The following is a 12,087-nucleotide window of genomic DNA, read 5'->3' as shown; positions in this document are numbered from 1 at the left end:
GTAGCACCTGCTGTTCTCGACCTTCTTTGAAATCACAGCGTTTGAATTACTAGTATGGAACGCCCTTTTTACAAACTGAGAATGAAATGGAACTTTAACAACTGACTTGACCCGATTCACTATAATGATAATGACAGAGCGTATTCATATTACAAAGACAGAGGAGTAGTTGTACTGGGTTGTATAGGTACCATCATGAGAATGTCGTAAGCATATATGGAGTGTTGGAGTGATGATAACGGATAGTTGTTTGCATGAGTTGACTTGGGTCGAACGATCATGTTATAACTTGGCCGATTAAAAAAAAAACAATGAATGAAATCGTTGAACACTTGGCTCTCCAATGATTCACCACCTGTCCCTTGCTCATTGGTACTTGGACGATTAGGAGAATGTTGGACCGATAATAAGGTTGGATGGCCGATTCAAGAATAAGGAGTTAATAACAAGGTTTGAAGGGTGGTGTAGGAGAAGATTTAAAAATCGTAGGAGGAGTATGGTGATAGGCTAGAGTGTGTTGGGAAATGATAGTAGTTAGGAATATGACAAGGGTGATGGGTATAGGGGTGTTTTTGAAATTGATCATAAGCAATCATAGTCATCACATTTAACACTAAAATAATCCAAGAATTTAAATGTTAAAAATAAAAATTACAACAATACATTACACTTTATTGGTTGATCAAGAGTTGAGTTGGCATGCATAGGTAGGACTGATCTTTATTGTTTAGATATGACTAATATTCACTGTCCATAACAGGTCCCTTCTGAGATGAATTTGGATACAACAGGTCTCTCCGAGATCTGGAGAATGTTTGTGCAGCTTCTTTGAAATCTGGAAAAGAACTATGTGTGTGCAATGTTCTTGATCTTTGGTGTTGATGTAGCCTCGGTGATAAGCAACCTTTGAAATTCTGTTGAAACCTTGTTGAAGCTTTGCTGAAGTAGCTTGAGATAGCAGTCTTTAACAGGTCCCTTTGATGTTTTTTGAACAGGTCCCTCTAACGTTGGTGTTGGTAACATAGTCTTCTAAACAGGTCCCACTGCATATTGCTTGAACAGGTCCCTTTGATTAGAACAAAGACAAAAACAACTTCTTTATCGAAATACTGAAGTGTTGAAACAAACTCTTTGAGAATTTACAATGAGGAGATGAGATAAGGAAAACAAAAATGTATGTGCTGATGCTTCTCCCCCACTAAGCTTTGACTTGTCCTCAAGTCATTATTGAATCTATGATTCAAACAGGAAACAAATAAAATAAGGAATTCTTACCAGCCAAAGAATTGGTTCTCAAGTAAGAATTCTGGGTTAGAGTGTGCCAAAGTCTGGTTTTCACATCTAAACCATTATTATTATTATTGATATTATATATATATATATATATGTATATATATATATATATATATATAAATTGAAATGAAATGAACTAAGGTAGAGATATCACAGCTGAAGGCTGCAATATCTCAACCTCCCTTTGCTGAGATATAGTTTGAAGAAAATCTTCCTTGCTGATGGGCTTATGGTAAAGTTTCAACCGGTGGCCATTGACAAGAAATGGGTGGCCTTCTCCATCAATGGTAATAAGCTTGACTGATCCATTTTCATAAACTTGAACTATTTCGTATGGGCCCATCCAATATGTGGTAAATTTGGCTTTATGACCTCTGAATTTAGAGTCAAAGAGTAAAGCCCAGTCTCCTTCTTTGAACTATTTCTTCTTGATGTGTGCATCATGCCACTGCTTCCTTTGTTTCTGCATTAGGAGTGTTGTCTCCTCTGCTTGTTGCCTCATTTCATCTAGCTGGTTCAATTGTTGAATCCTCTCTTGTTGGGCTTCATTGAGATCAATTCCTAAATCTGCAGTCATCTTATAAGTGTGTATTTGAAATTCAATAGGAAGCATTACCTCTTTGCCATACACCAACTGATATGGTGTAAATCCTATAGTGTTCTTCCACGTGATTCTGTAAGCCCAGAGTGCATCTTTGAGCTTCTCTTCCCAATTCTTTCTGTTCATTGCTACGGTCTTAGTGATAATTCCTTCCAAAGTTTTATTTGTGGATTCCACCTGGCCATTGGCCTGTGGATGGTAAGGTGTACTTTTTCTGTGCTTGATTTGATATTTTTCTGTGATGTCTTTAACTAGCTTTGAAATAAACTGAGTACCTTGATCAGTCACTATCTCCCTTGGTACTCCATACCTTACAAAAATTTCTTCAAAAAGGAAGTTTACCACTATTTGTTCAGTTGCTCGGACTAGTGCTTTGGCTTTAGCCCATTTTGTTACGTAATTAGTACATACTAAGATGTACTTTTTACCTATAGAAGTTGGATTGATGGGTCCTATGAAGTCTAGAGCCCATTTTTCAAATGGCTCTAAGTGTACTTGAGGCTGAAGTGGCATTTCATCTGTAGCTGTTGGCCTACCCATTCTTTGACAGCTATCACAATTCTTCACATACTTCTTGGAATCCTTAAAAATAGATGGCCAGTAGTATCCAAGACTAAGAATCTTGAATGTTGTTCTTTTAGCTGCAAAATGCCAACCAAACGATTCATCATGGCAAGATTTTAAAATATCAATTATTTCATCATTTCTTACACATCGTCTAATAATCATATCATAACTAGTGTAAAATAAATCTCCATTAACCCATGAGTATCGAGCACTTTGTTTGATTAGCCTCTTCTTTTCCTTTGGAGTAAAATATGGAGGTGTTGTTCCTGTGGACAAATAGTTGGCCAAGTTAGCATACCAAGGATACACTATTGAAATTGCAAATAAATTTTCATCTGGAAAAGAACAATTGTTGTGTGCTGCAAGTTTGTGAGCTGGAGTGTTTACATGGTTTCAAGAGTCATCACATTTATTGCGGCCCCAAGGTCAATTAAGGTGTTTGGAATATGTATGTTGTTAATGATTGTAGTGACTCTGGGAATACCAGGATCAACATACTTTTCCATTGAAATGGTGTTTGTCATAAGGCCAGCTAAATGTCCAATAACATGAATGGTTTGTGGATCAACTCTTTTCCTAGTAGGATTTTTAAGGCACAGTTCTTTGATGGCTTTAGTATATATGGGAATGTCTTTTATGGCTTGTAGTAGTGGAATTTTTATATAGACATTCTTTAGCTCATCTAAAACATCAAACTGTGGTATAGACATGGGGAGTTTTGCTTGGACCAATCTGTCTGGAAAAGGTGGTGGATGCAACGGTCGCATTTGTTTATTTTTGATGTCATCATTTTGTTTCCTTTGAATTGGAGTTTCATTTTCATTTTCTTCGTTGTCTTCTTGTTTATCAGTTGTCGGAGATTCTTTGTGAAGTATCTTACCAGACCTCAAATTGATATTTTGCAAGGGTAATGTGGGATATGATGGTCCCTCATCTACATTATAAGCTGGTCTCTCTTCTCTGTTATTTGGATTTGGTATAGGTTGAGTAGGGATTTGAGTAGGTCTAGGAGGTTGTGGGTTAGATGGAAGTTGTAATTGTGGTGGATTTATTGGTGGAGGAGTAGGTAATGCTTGTTGAGTGGGTTGGGGTTGATGTGGGTAAACAACTTGCTGCTGAGGATATTGCTGATATGATTGAGGATATGGCGAATATGGCTGATGATATTGTTGATATGGCTGCGAATATGGTTGGTATGTGTTGGTACCATTCCATTACCATCTTTTTCTTCGAGAAACACCATCATTTGTCTACCTTTTTCCTCCATAGACCCCTTATATCCCTCGAAATTGATTAATTAATATCATTATAGTTGTTAGTTTGCATTAAAGTTAATTTATGAATTTTTATGTTAGAAATTAGAAATTTTCAATAAAAAGATTACAGGAAGTCATAACATCCTGTAAATGGTTTATCATCTGACACGTGGCATGACAGGCAAGCCAAAGCAATGGATAGGAACGAGACCTGGAATGTACATGCATGGTGAAAAATCGATTCTACAGCTAATCAAAAGCTCATGGTTATGCGGTCAACGTTGGTCAAACCCCAGCCTTTTGATTACAAACGCAGTAAAAGCCATGGTTTCCCAAACCGGTTTCGTTTTGTTTTTTTTTGAAATCGGTTTAGATTAGAAATGACCAAAAATCATTCCATTATAAAAGCAGAAACATCTGCTTAATGAATGTACATTCGATTCAGACAGGCAGATAAAGACTCCATATTATTTTGTTTTCAAGAACAGTTACGATTATTATCTCTGTGCATCGTTTGAGAACATAACTCTTGTATGTGATTGCGATCTTCAACACTTAAATATAGTCACGGTTTTACTCCAGCAGTGTTTATGCGTTAATACTCTCGTTGCTTGAGTTTACTTCAGTGTACCATTGAAACGTGGACGAGCCCTGCGTGGATTGGTATATGTTAATTTCATTTCCTTAACAATTTTTTTTGAATTTGAATAGAACGCATAGTGTTTAGTGTTATTTCCATGTTTATGACTTTGTCGATTTGATTAGAAATTCTCACAAATGGTATTTATGGTGATAGTTTGAAGATTTTATCGTTAGATCATTGAACCATATCTTGTAAGAGATTTGATCCATCGTTATACTTTAAAGCATCTCCATAGACTCTGTTTTCATGCATTTAAACTTTAGTGTGCTTTTGATTTTTCATGAATGCTTAAGTGTTAACTAGACAAAGCTTTTGTGCATAGCATCCTTGTAAGAAGATTAAAATCTCAGTCTAGCAATACGCTGTATCCTTAGGACAGTTAGATAAGTTAGGTGATCTGAGTGTTAAGGTGAGAGGAAACATATCTTAGCCTTCTGTAAAGGAGTATTGTAGCCTATCACAAAAAACACTTAGTTAGGAATCCTTTATGTCTATAGACTTTAGACACATGCCTCGAAGTTTACTTACCCTGGTTGATAATAAATCTAGTCTAATCTAGCACCCTAGATTGGCCACTACATTTTGGCGCCGTTGCCGGGGAGGTGTAGTTAGAGGATTTCGAAAAAAAAAATCAAAATATAAAAAAAATAAAATAAACAAAAACAAGCAAAAACATGATTTAATTTTAATTCATCATTTTAGAAGTCATGTTTACTTATGCCTAGATCTAGAGATAATAAAGGTAGATTCATAAAAACCCCCCATCCAAAAACTAACCTACCATCAGGAGCAGACCCTTTAGGAAAAGTTGAACACACAACATCAGCTGAGGAAGTCACCATACAAACATTAGAGGATAAACATAAATCATGGCAAAGACTCACACTCATCGAGAGGCAAATTCTATTAGCACACAAATCATAGAAGAAACATTTCCCTGAATCCTCTATAAAAGGAGAAAGTAGCACAGTAACTCAACAAACTTTCCTTGAACTTCTCTTTGAAACAAGTGACACTGAACAAGAAATTAAATCAACAGAGGAACCTATCAAAATGGCTGAAGAAGGACATGGATCAGAAAGAGGACCACCAAATCAAGGTCAAGAGGAAGAGTCTACCTTTAAATTTCCTATCCAAGAACTAGAAGAGGATGACGAAATAAAAATGAAAAACATACCCCCATCTGTGCTACCAAACTTTTATGGCATGGCTTCAAAAGACCCAGATTCATTCTTGTTTGAGTTTGACATAGTATGTCGAACATATGGTTACACAGAGGATGCCCATAGGCTTAGACTCTTCCTAGCAACATTAAAAACATCAGCATTAAGATGGTTCATGGGCTTGGTGAACATGCAATAACTGATTGGGATGGCATGAGAAGAATATTCCTAAAGAAATACCAACCTTATTGTAGATCGAAAGATTCCAAAGATATCTTTAGGATGAGAAAACAAGAGGATGAAAATTTAGAGGAGTACTTAGAGCGGTTTGTTTACAATTTACAAAAATCAAAACACAGAACCATGCCTCTTGATCTGATTCGAACAATATTTTTGAAGGGCATTCGAGAGGAATACTTAGATGATCTTAATTTGATGGGCAAAGGTGATATTTCCACTTTACCTTTTGAAGAAATCGCTGAGTTATGTGAAAAGTATTCTAGGGGCAAAGCCAAAATTGGAAAAAGAACCATATCATCCAAAGCCACAAAATCTGCTTCAGCAATTGTCACCAGTGCTGAAATAGGAAACCTGTTAGAGGAATTCAAAACAGATCTATTGAGTACCTTGGGAACTCAAATTGACACTCTCAAAGCTAAGAAAAGACAAGAAGAGGAAGATCACATGATGGTTATCCTTTGTCCAAAATGCCGCAAGAAACATGCCTTAAAAGATTGCCCATTAGAAAACATTCAAGTTTGTGCCTTTTGTACCGAAAATCATGATATATTTCATTGCTCTAAAGTCAAGGTTTTGCAGAATTGTAATGTGGCAGCTAACACAGATATGGAAAATGTGTATTAAATGGGCGCAAAGAGACCATGGCAGCCAAAACCAACACCTCAAGGTATGTTCCCAAACCAGAATTTGCAATTTCCTGTACATGATCAGATGTATGCTCAGAATTCGTGGAATGTACCCATGCCATGGCAGCACCAAAATTACCCACAACAACAATGGAGACCATCTCAGCAATACTCTCAACAATATCAATCATATCCTCAACCATACCAACCATATTCGCAGCCATATCAACAATATCATCAGCCATATTCGCCATATCCTCAACCATATCAACAATATCCTCAGCAGTAAGTTGTTTACCCACATCAACCTCAACCCCCTCAACAAGCATTACCTGCTCCTCCACCAATAAATCCACTACAATTACAACTTCCATCTAACCCACAACCTCCTAGACCTACTCAAATCCCTGCTCAACTTGTACCAAATCCAAATAACAGAGCAGAGAGACCAGCGTACAATGTAGATGAGGGAACCTCATATCCCACATTACCCTTGCAAAATATCAATTTGAGGTCTAGTAAGATACTTCACAAAGAATCTCCAACCGCTGATAAACAAGAAGAAAACGAAGAAAATGAAATTGAAACTTCAATTCAAAGGAAACAAAATGATGACATCAAAAATAAACAAATGCAACCGTTGCATCCACCACCTTTTCCAGACAGATTGGTCCAAACAAAACTTCCCATGTCTATACCACAGTTTGATGTTTTAGATGAGCTAAAGAATTCTATATAAAAATTCCACTACTACAAACCATAAAAGACATTCCCATATATACTAAAGCCATCAAAGAACTGTGCCTTAAAAAGCCTACTAGGAAAAGAGTTGATCCACAAACAATTCATGTTATTGGACATTTAGCTGGCCTTATGACAAACACCATTTCGATGGAAAAGTATGTTGATCCTGGTATTCCCAGAGTCACTACAATCATTAACAACATACATATTCCAAACACCTTAATTGATCTTGGGGCCGCAATAAATGTGATGACTCTTGAAACCATGAAAACACTCCAGCTCACAAATTTGCAGCACACAACAATTGTTCTAGAACTTGCTGATAGGTCTAAAGTGATTCCTTAAGGGATTTTGGAGGACATAATTGTTTCACTGGACTCTTGGGAGTATCCAGTGGACTTTCTAATTCTTCAGCCAAAATCCAATTTAGGAGGACACCCTATCATCCTTGGTAGACCATGGTTAGCAACTGTTGATGCATTCATAGGACGTCGATCGGGTAATATGATTATTTCACGAGGAACTGAAAGAAAACAACTCACTCTTTACCCATCAGCACAATCACCAGCAGTAGCACACAATTTATGGCTTGACGATAAATACAATGACAAGGAAGAAGTTCAATCTGTTTTTAGCATCAACCAAATCTATGATTTTCAAGAACATAATAATGATGATTTGGTAGAGTTGTTCCTTTCTCAACCTCATGTTTTCGAAGATTTGAGAAATGACCAATATCACGCTGCAGATGAACTTTTGGCACAGAATTTTCAGGAAACGTGCACCATTCAACCTTTGCAAACAACATTTCAGAACATTTTTCCCATTCAATCTATCACAAACACATAGAGTAAGACCATAGAGATTAGTCCAGGAAAAACTTTAAATATTAGCACTCACCTAGACTCATCTCAGGAGGAAAAATTGATTCAACTATTGAGAAAACACCAGAAAGCATTTGCTTGGGACTACACCGATATGCACGAAATCCACCCTGAAACATGCCCTCACCATATTTATACGGATAGTAATATCAAACCAGTGAGGCAACCGCAGAGAAGAATGAATCCCATGCTTCAAGATATTGTTAGAGATGAATTACAAAAACTATTGAAAGTCAATTTTATCTATCCTATCTCTGACAGTCAGTGGGTATCCCCATTGGTAGTAGTGCCCAAGAAAAATGGTAAGTGGCGGATTTGTGTTGATTACTGACAATTGAACAAAGCAACGCTCAAAGATTATTTCTCACTACCATTTATTGACCAAGTGTTAGACAGATTAGTTGGGAAATCATCATTCTCTTTTCTTGATGGTTTCAGTGGCTATAACCAGATCAGGATAGCCTTAGAGGACCAGGACAAAACCACTTTTACTTGTCCCTAGGGCACTTATGCTTATAATTTTTTGCCATTTGGACTTTGCAATGCTCCAACTACATTTCAGAGATCTGTATTAGCTATTTTTGCTGATTTAGTTCATGATTGTGTTGAAGTTTACATGGATGATTTTTCAGTGTATGGTGATTCATTTGAGAAAGCATTAACAAATCTTGAAAAAGTTTTGAAGAGATGTATTGAAGCTAATCTGTCCCTGAGCAACGAAAAGTGTTTTATGATGTTAAATGAAGGGATAGTATTAGGACACTATATTTCTTCTCACGACATTAAAGTTGATCCATCAAAAATCCAGATTATTGTCAATTTGCCAATTCCGAAGACTCAAAAAGAGGTAAGAAGTTTCCTTGCGTATGCAAGCTATTACAGAAGGTTTATTGAACATTTTAGTAAAATAGCTTCACGTCTATTTAAACTTCTAGCAAAAGATACACCTTTCAACTGGAATGAGAATTGTCAACAAGCATTTGAAACACTCAAAGAAAAGTTATCAACCACACCAGTCTTAAAAGGACCTAACTGGAACCTACCATTTCACATCTTTACAGATGCATCTGATACTACAGTAGGTGCCTCATTAGGCCAAAAAGAAGAGTCTTGTCATTATGCCATCTATTTCATTAGCAAAAATCTAACACCTGCAGAATTAAACTACACAGTCACAGAAAAAGAAATGCTTGCCATCATACATGCTGTGAATAAATTCCAACATTATATAACTGGTTATCAGGTTTTTGTACGTACTGACCATTCCGCCATTAAGCATTTAATGAATAAACCAGTAACTAGTGGCAGAGTTACCAGATGGTTGTTATTATTACAGGAATTTAACATCACAGTGTTAGATAGACCAGGTAAGGAGAATCAGGTGGCAGATTTTCTTTCTAGACTGCAAAATCAAGGTGAGGTTGTTTCAGTTGAAGATTCTTTTCCAGATGAAAATTTATTTGCAATTTCAATAGTGAATCCTTGGTATGCTGGCTTGGCCAATTATTTGTCCACATGAAGAACACCTCCATACTTTACTCCAAAGGAAAAGAAGAGGCTAGTCAAACAAAGTGCTCGATACTCATGGGTTAATGGCGATTTATTTTACATTGGTTATGATATGATTATTAGACGATGTGTAAGAAATGATGAAATAATTAATATTTTAAAATCTTGCCATGATGAACTGTGTGGTGGGCATTTTGCAGCTAAACGAACAACATTCAAGATTCTTAGTCTTGGATACTACTGGCCATCTATTTTTAAGGATTCCAAGAAGTATGTGAAGAGTTGTGATAGCTGTCAAAGAATGGGTAGGCCAACAGCTACAGATGAGATGCCACTTCAGCCTCAAGTACACCTAGAGCCATTTGAAAAATGCACTCTAGATTTCATAGGACCCATTAATCCAATTTCCAATGGTAAGAAGTGCATCCTAGTATGTACTGATTACGTGACAAAATGGGCTGAAGCCAAAGCACTAGTCCGGGCAACTGAACGGACAGTGGTAAACTTCCTTTTTGAAGAAATTTTTGTAAGGTATGGAGTACCAAGGGAGATAGTAACAGATCAAGGTACTCAGTTTACTTCAAAGTTAGTTAAAGACATCACAAAAAAATATCAAATCAAGCACAGAAGAAGTACACCTTACCATCCACAGGCCAATGGCCAGGTGGAATCCACAAATAAAACATTGGAAGGAATTATCACTAAGATTGTAGCAATGAACAGAAAGAATTGAGAGGAGAAGCTCAAAGATGCACTCTGGGCTTATAGAATCACGTGGAAGAATACTACAGGATTTACACCATATCAGTTGGTGTATGGCAAAGAGGTAATGCTTCCTATTGAGTTTCAAATACATTCATTTAAGATGGCTACATATTTGGGAATTGATCTTAATGAAGCACAACAAGAAAGAATTCAGCAGTTGAACCAGCTGGATGAAATGAGGCAGCAAGCAGAGGAGACAACACTCCTCATGCAGAAACAAAGGAAGCAGTGGTATGATGCACATATAAAAAAGAAACAGTTCAAAGAAGGAGACTGGGCTTTACTCTTTGACTCTAAATTCAGAGATCATAAAACCAAATTTACCACACATTGGATGGGCCCATATGAAATAGTTCAAGTTTATGAGAATGGATCAGTCCGGCTTATTACCATTGATGGAGAAGGTCACCCCTTTCTTGTCAATGGCCATAGGTTGAAACTCTATCATAAGCCCATCACCAAGGAGGATTTTCTTCAAACTGTATCTCAGCAAAGGGAGGTTGAGATATTGCAGCCTTCAGCTGTAGTATCTCTACCTTAATTCATTCCATTTCAATTTAGAAATTTTAAGAAAAAAAAATGAATAATGGTTTAGATGTGAAAACCAGACTCTAGCACACTCTAACCCATAATTCTTACTTGAAAACCAATTCTTTGGCTGGTAAGAATTCCTTTTCTTTTTGTTTCCTGTTTGATTCATCGATTCAATAATGACTTGAGGACAAGTCAAAGCTTTAGTGGGGGAGAAGCATCAGCATTTTTGTTTTTTTTCTTATCTCATCTCCTCATTGTAAATTCTCAAAGAGTTTGTTTCATCACTTCAGTATTTCAATAAAGAAGTTGTTTCTGTCTTTGTTCTAATCAGAGGGACCTGTTTAAGCACTATGCAGTGGGACCTGTTCAGAAGACCATGTTACTAGCACCAACATTAGAGGGACCTGTTCAACAAACATAAAAGGGACCTGTTAGAGATTGCTATCTCAAGTTACTTCAGCAAAGCTTCAACAAAGTTTCAACATAAATTCAAAGGTTGCGCATCACCGAGGCTCCATCAAACACCAAAGATCAAGGAAGCTACACACATATAGTTCTTTTCCAGATTTCAAAGAAGCTGCACAAACATTCTCCAGATCTCAGAGGGACCTGTTGTATCCCAATTCATCTCAGAGGGACCTGTTATGGACAACAATGATTAGTCATATCTGAACAAGAAAGACCAATCCTACCTATGCATGCCAACTCAACTCTTGATCAACCAATAAAAGTGTAATGTATTGTTGTAATTTTTATTTTTAACATTTAAATTCTTAGATTATTTTAGTGTTAAATGTGATGACTATGACTGCTTATGATCAATTTCAAAAACACCCACATATCCATCACCCTTGTCATATTCCTAATTCCTATCATTTCCCAACACTCTAACCTATCCCCATACTACTTCTACGATTTTTAAATCCTCTATTATACCACCCTCCCAGCCTTGTTATTAACTCCTTATCGACCATCAAACTTTACTATCGGTCCAACATCTCCCTATTCGGCCAAGTACCAATGAGCAAGGGACAGGTGGTGAACTATTGGAAAGCCAAATGTTACACGGTTTCATTCATTGTTTTTGAATTGGCTAAGTTATAACATGATCGTTCGACCAAGTCGACTCATGCAAACAACTATCCGTTATTATACTCCAGTACTCCATACATGCTTACGGCGTTCTCATGATGGTACTCATACAACCCAGTACAATTACTCCTCTGTCATTGAAATATGAATACGCTTTGTTATTATTATAG

The 12,087-nt window shown here is 36.8% G+C and overlaps 1 long non-coding RNA gene across 1 annotated transcript in view; it reads left to right on the top strand.

The window, feature by feature from the left end:
- LOC149194205 (uncharacterized) overlaps positions 1–12,087 on the top strand; it is a 198,490-nt gene that overhangs the window by 164,166 nt on the left and 22,237 nt on the right. The window lies entirely within an intron of this gene.

The sequence above is a fragment of the Pinus tabuliformis genome, chromosome 2_2 (genome assembly GCF_031772625.1).
Source record: "Pinus tabuliformis cultivar Carrire ecotype Pingquan chromosome 2_2, CPIR1, whole genome shotgun sequence".
In the NCBI taxonomy this organism is placed as follows: domain Eukaryota; kingdom Viridiplantae; phylum Streptophyta; class Pinopsida; order Pinales; family Pinaceae; genus Pinus; species Pinus tabuliformis.
Note: the sequence above shows the minus strand (reverse complement) of the source record. Positions and strands in the feature narration are given on the sequence as shown.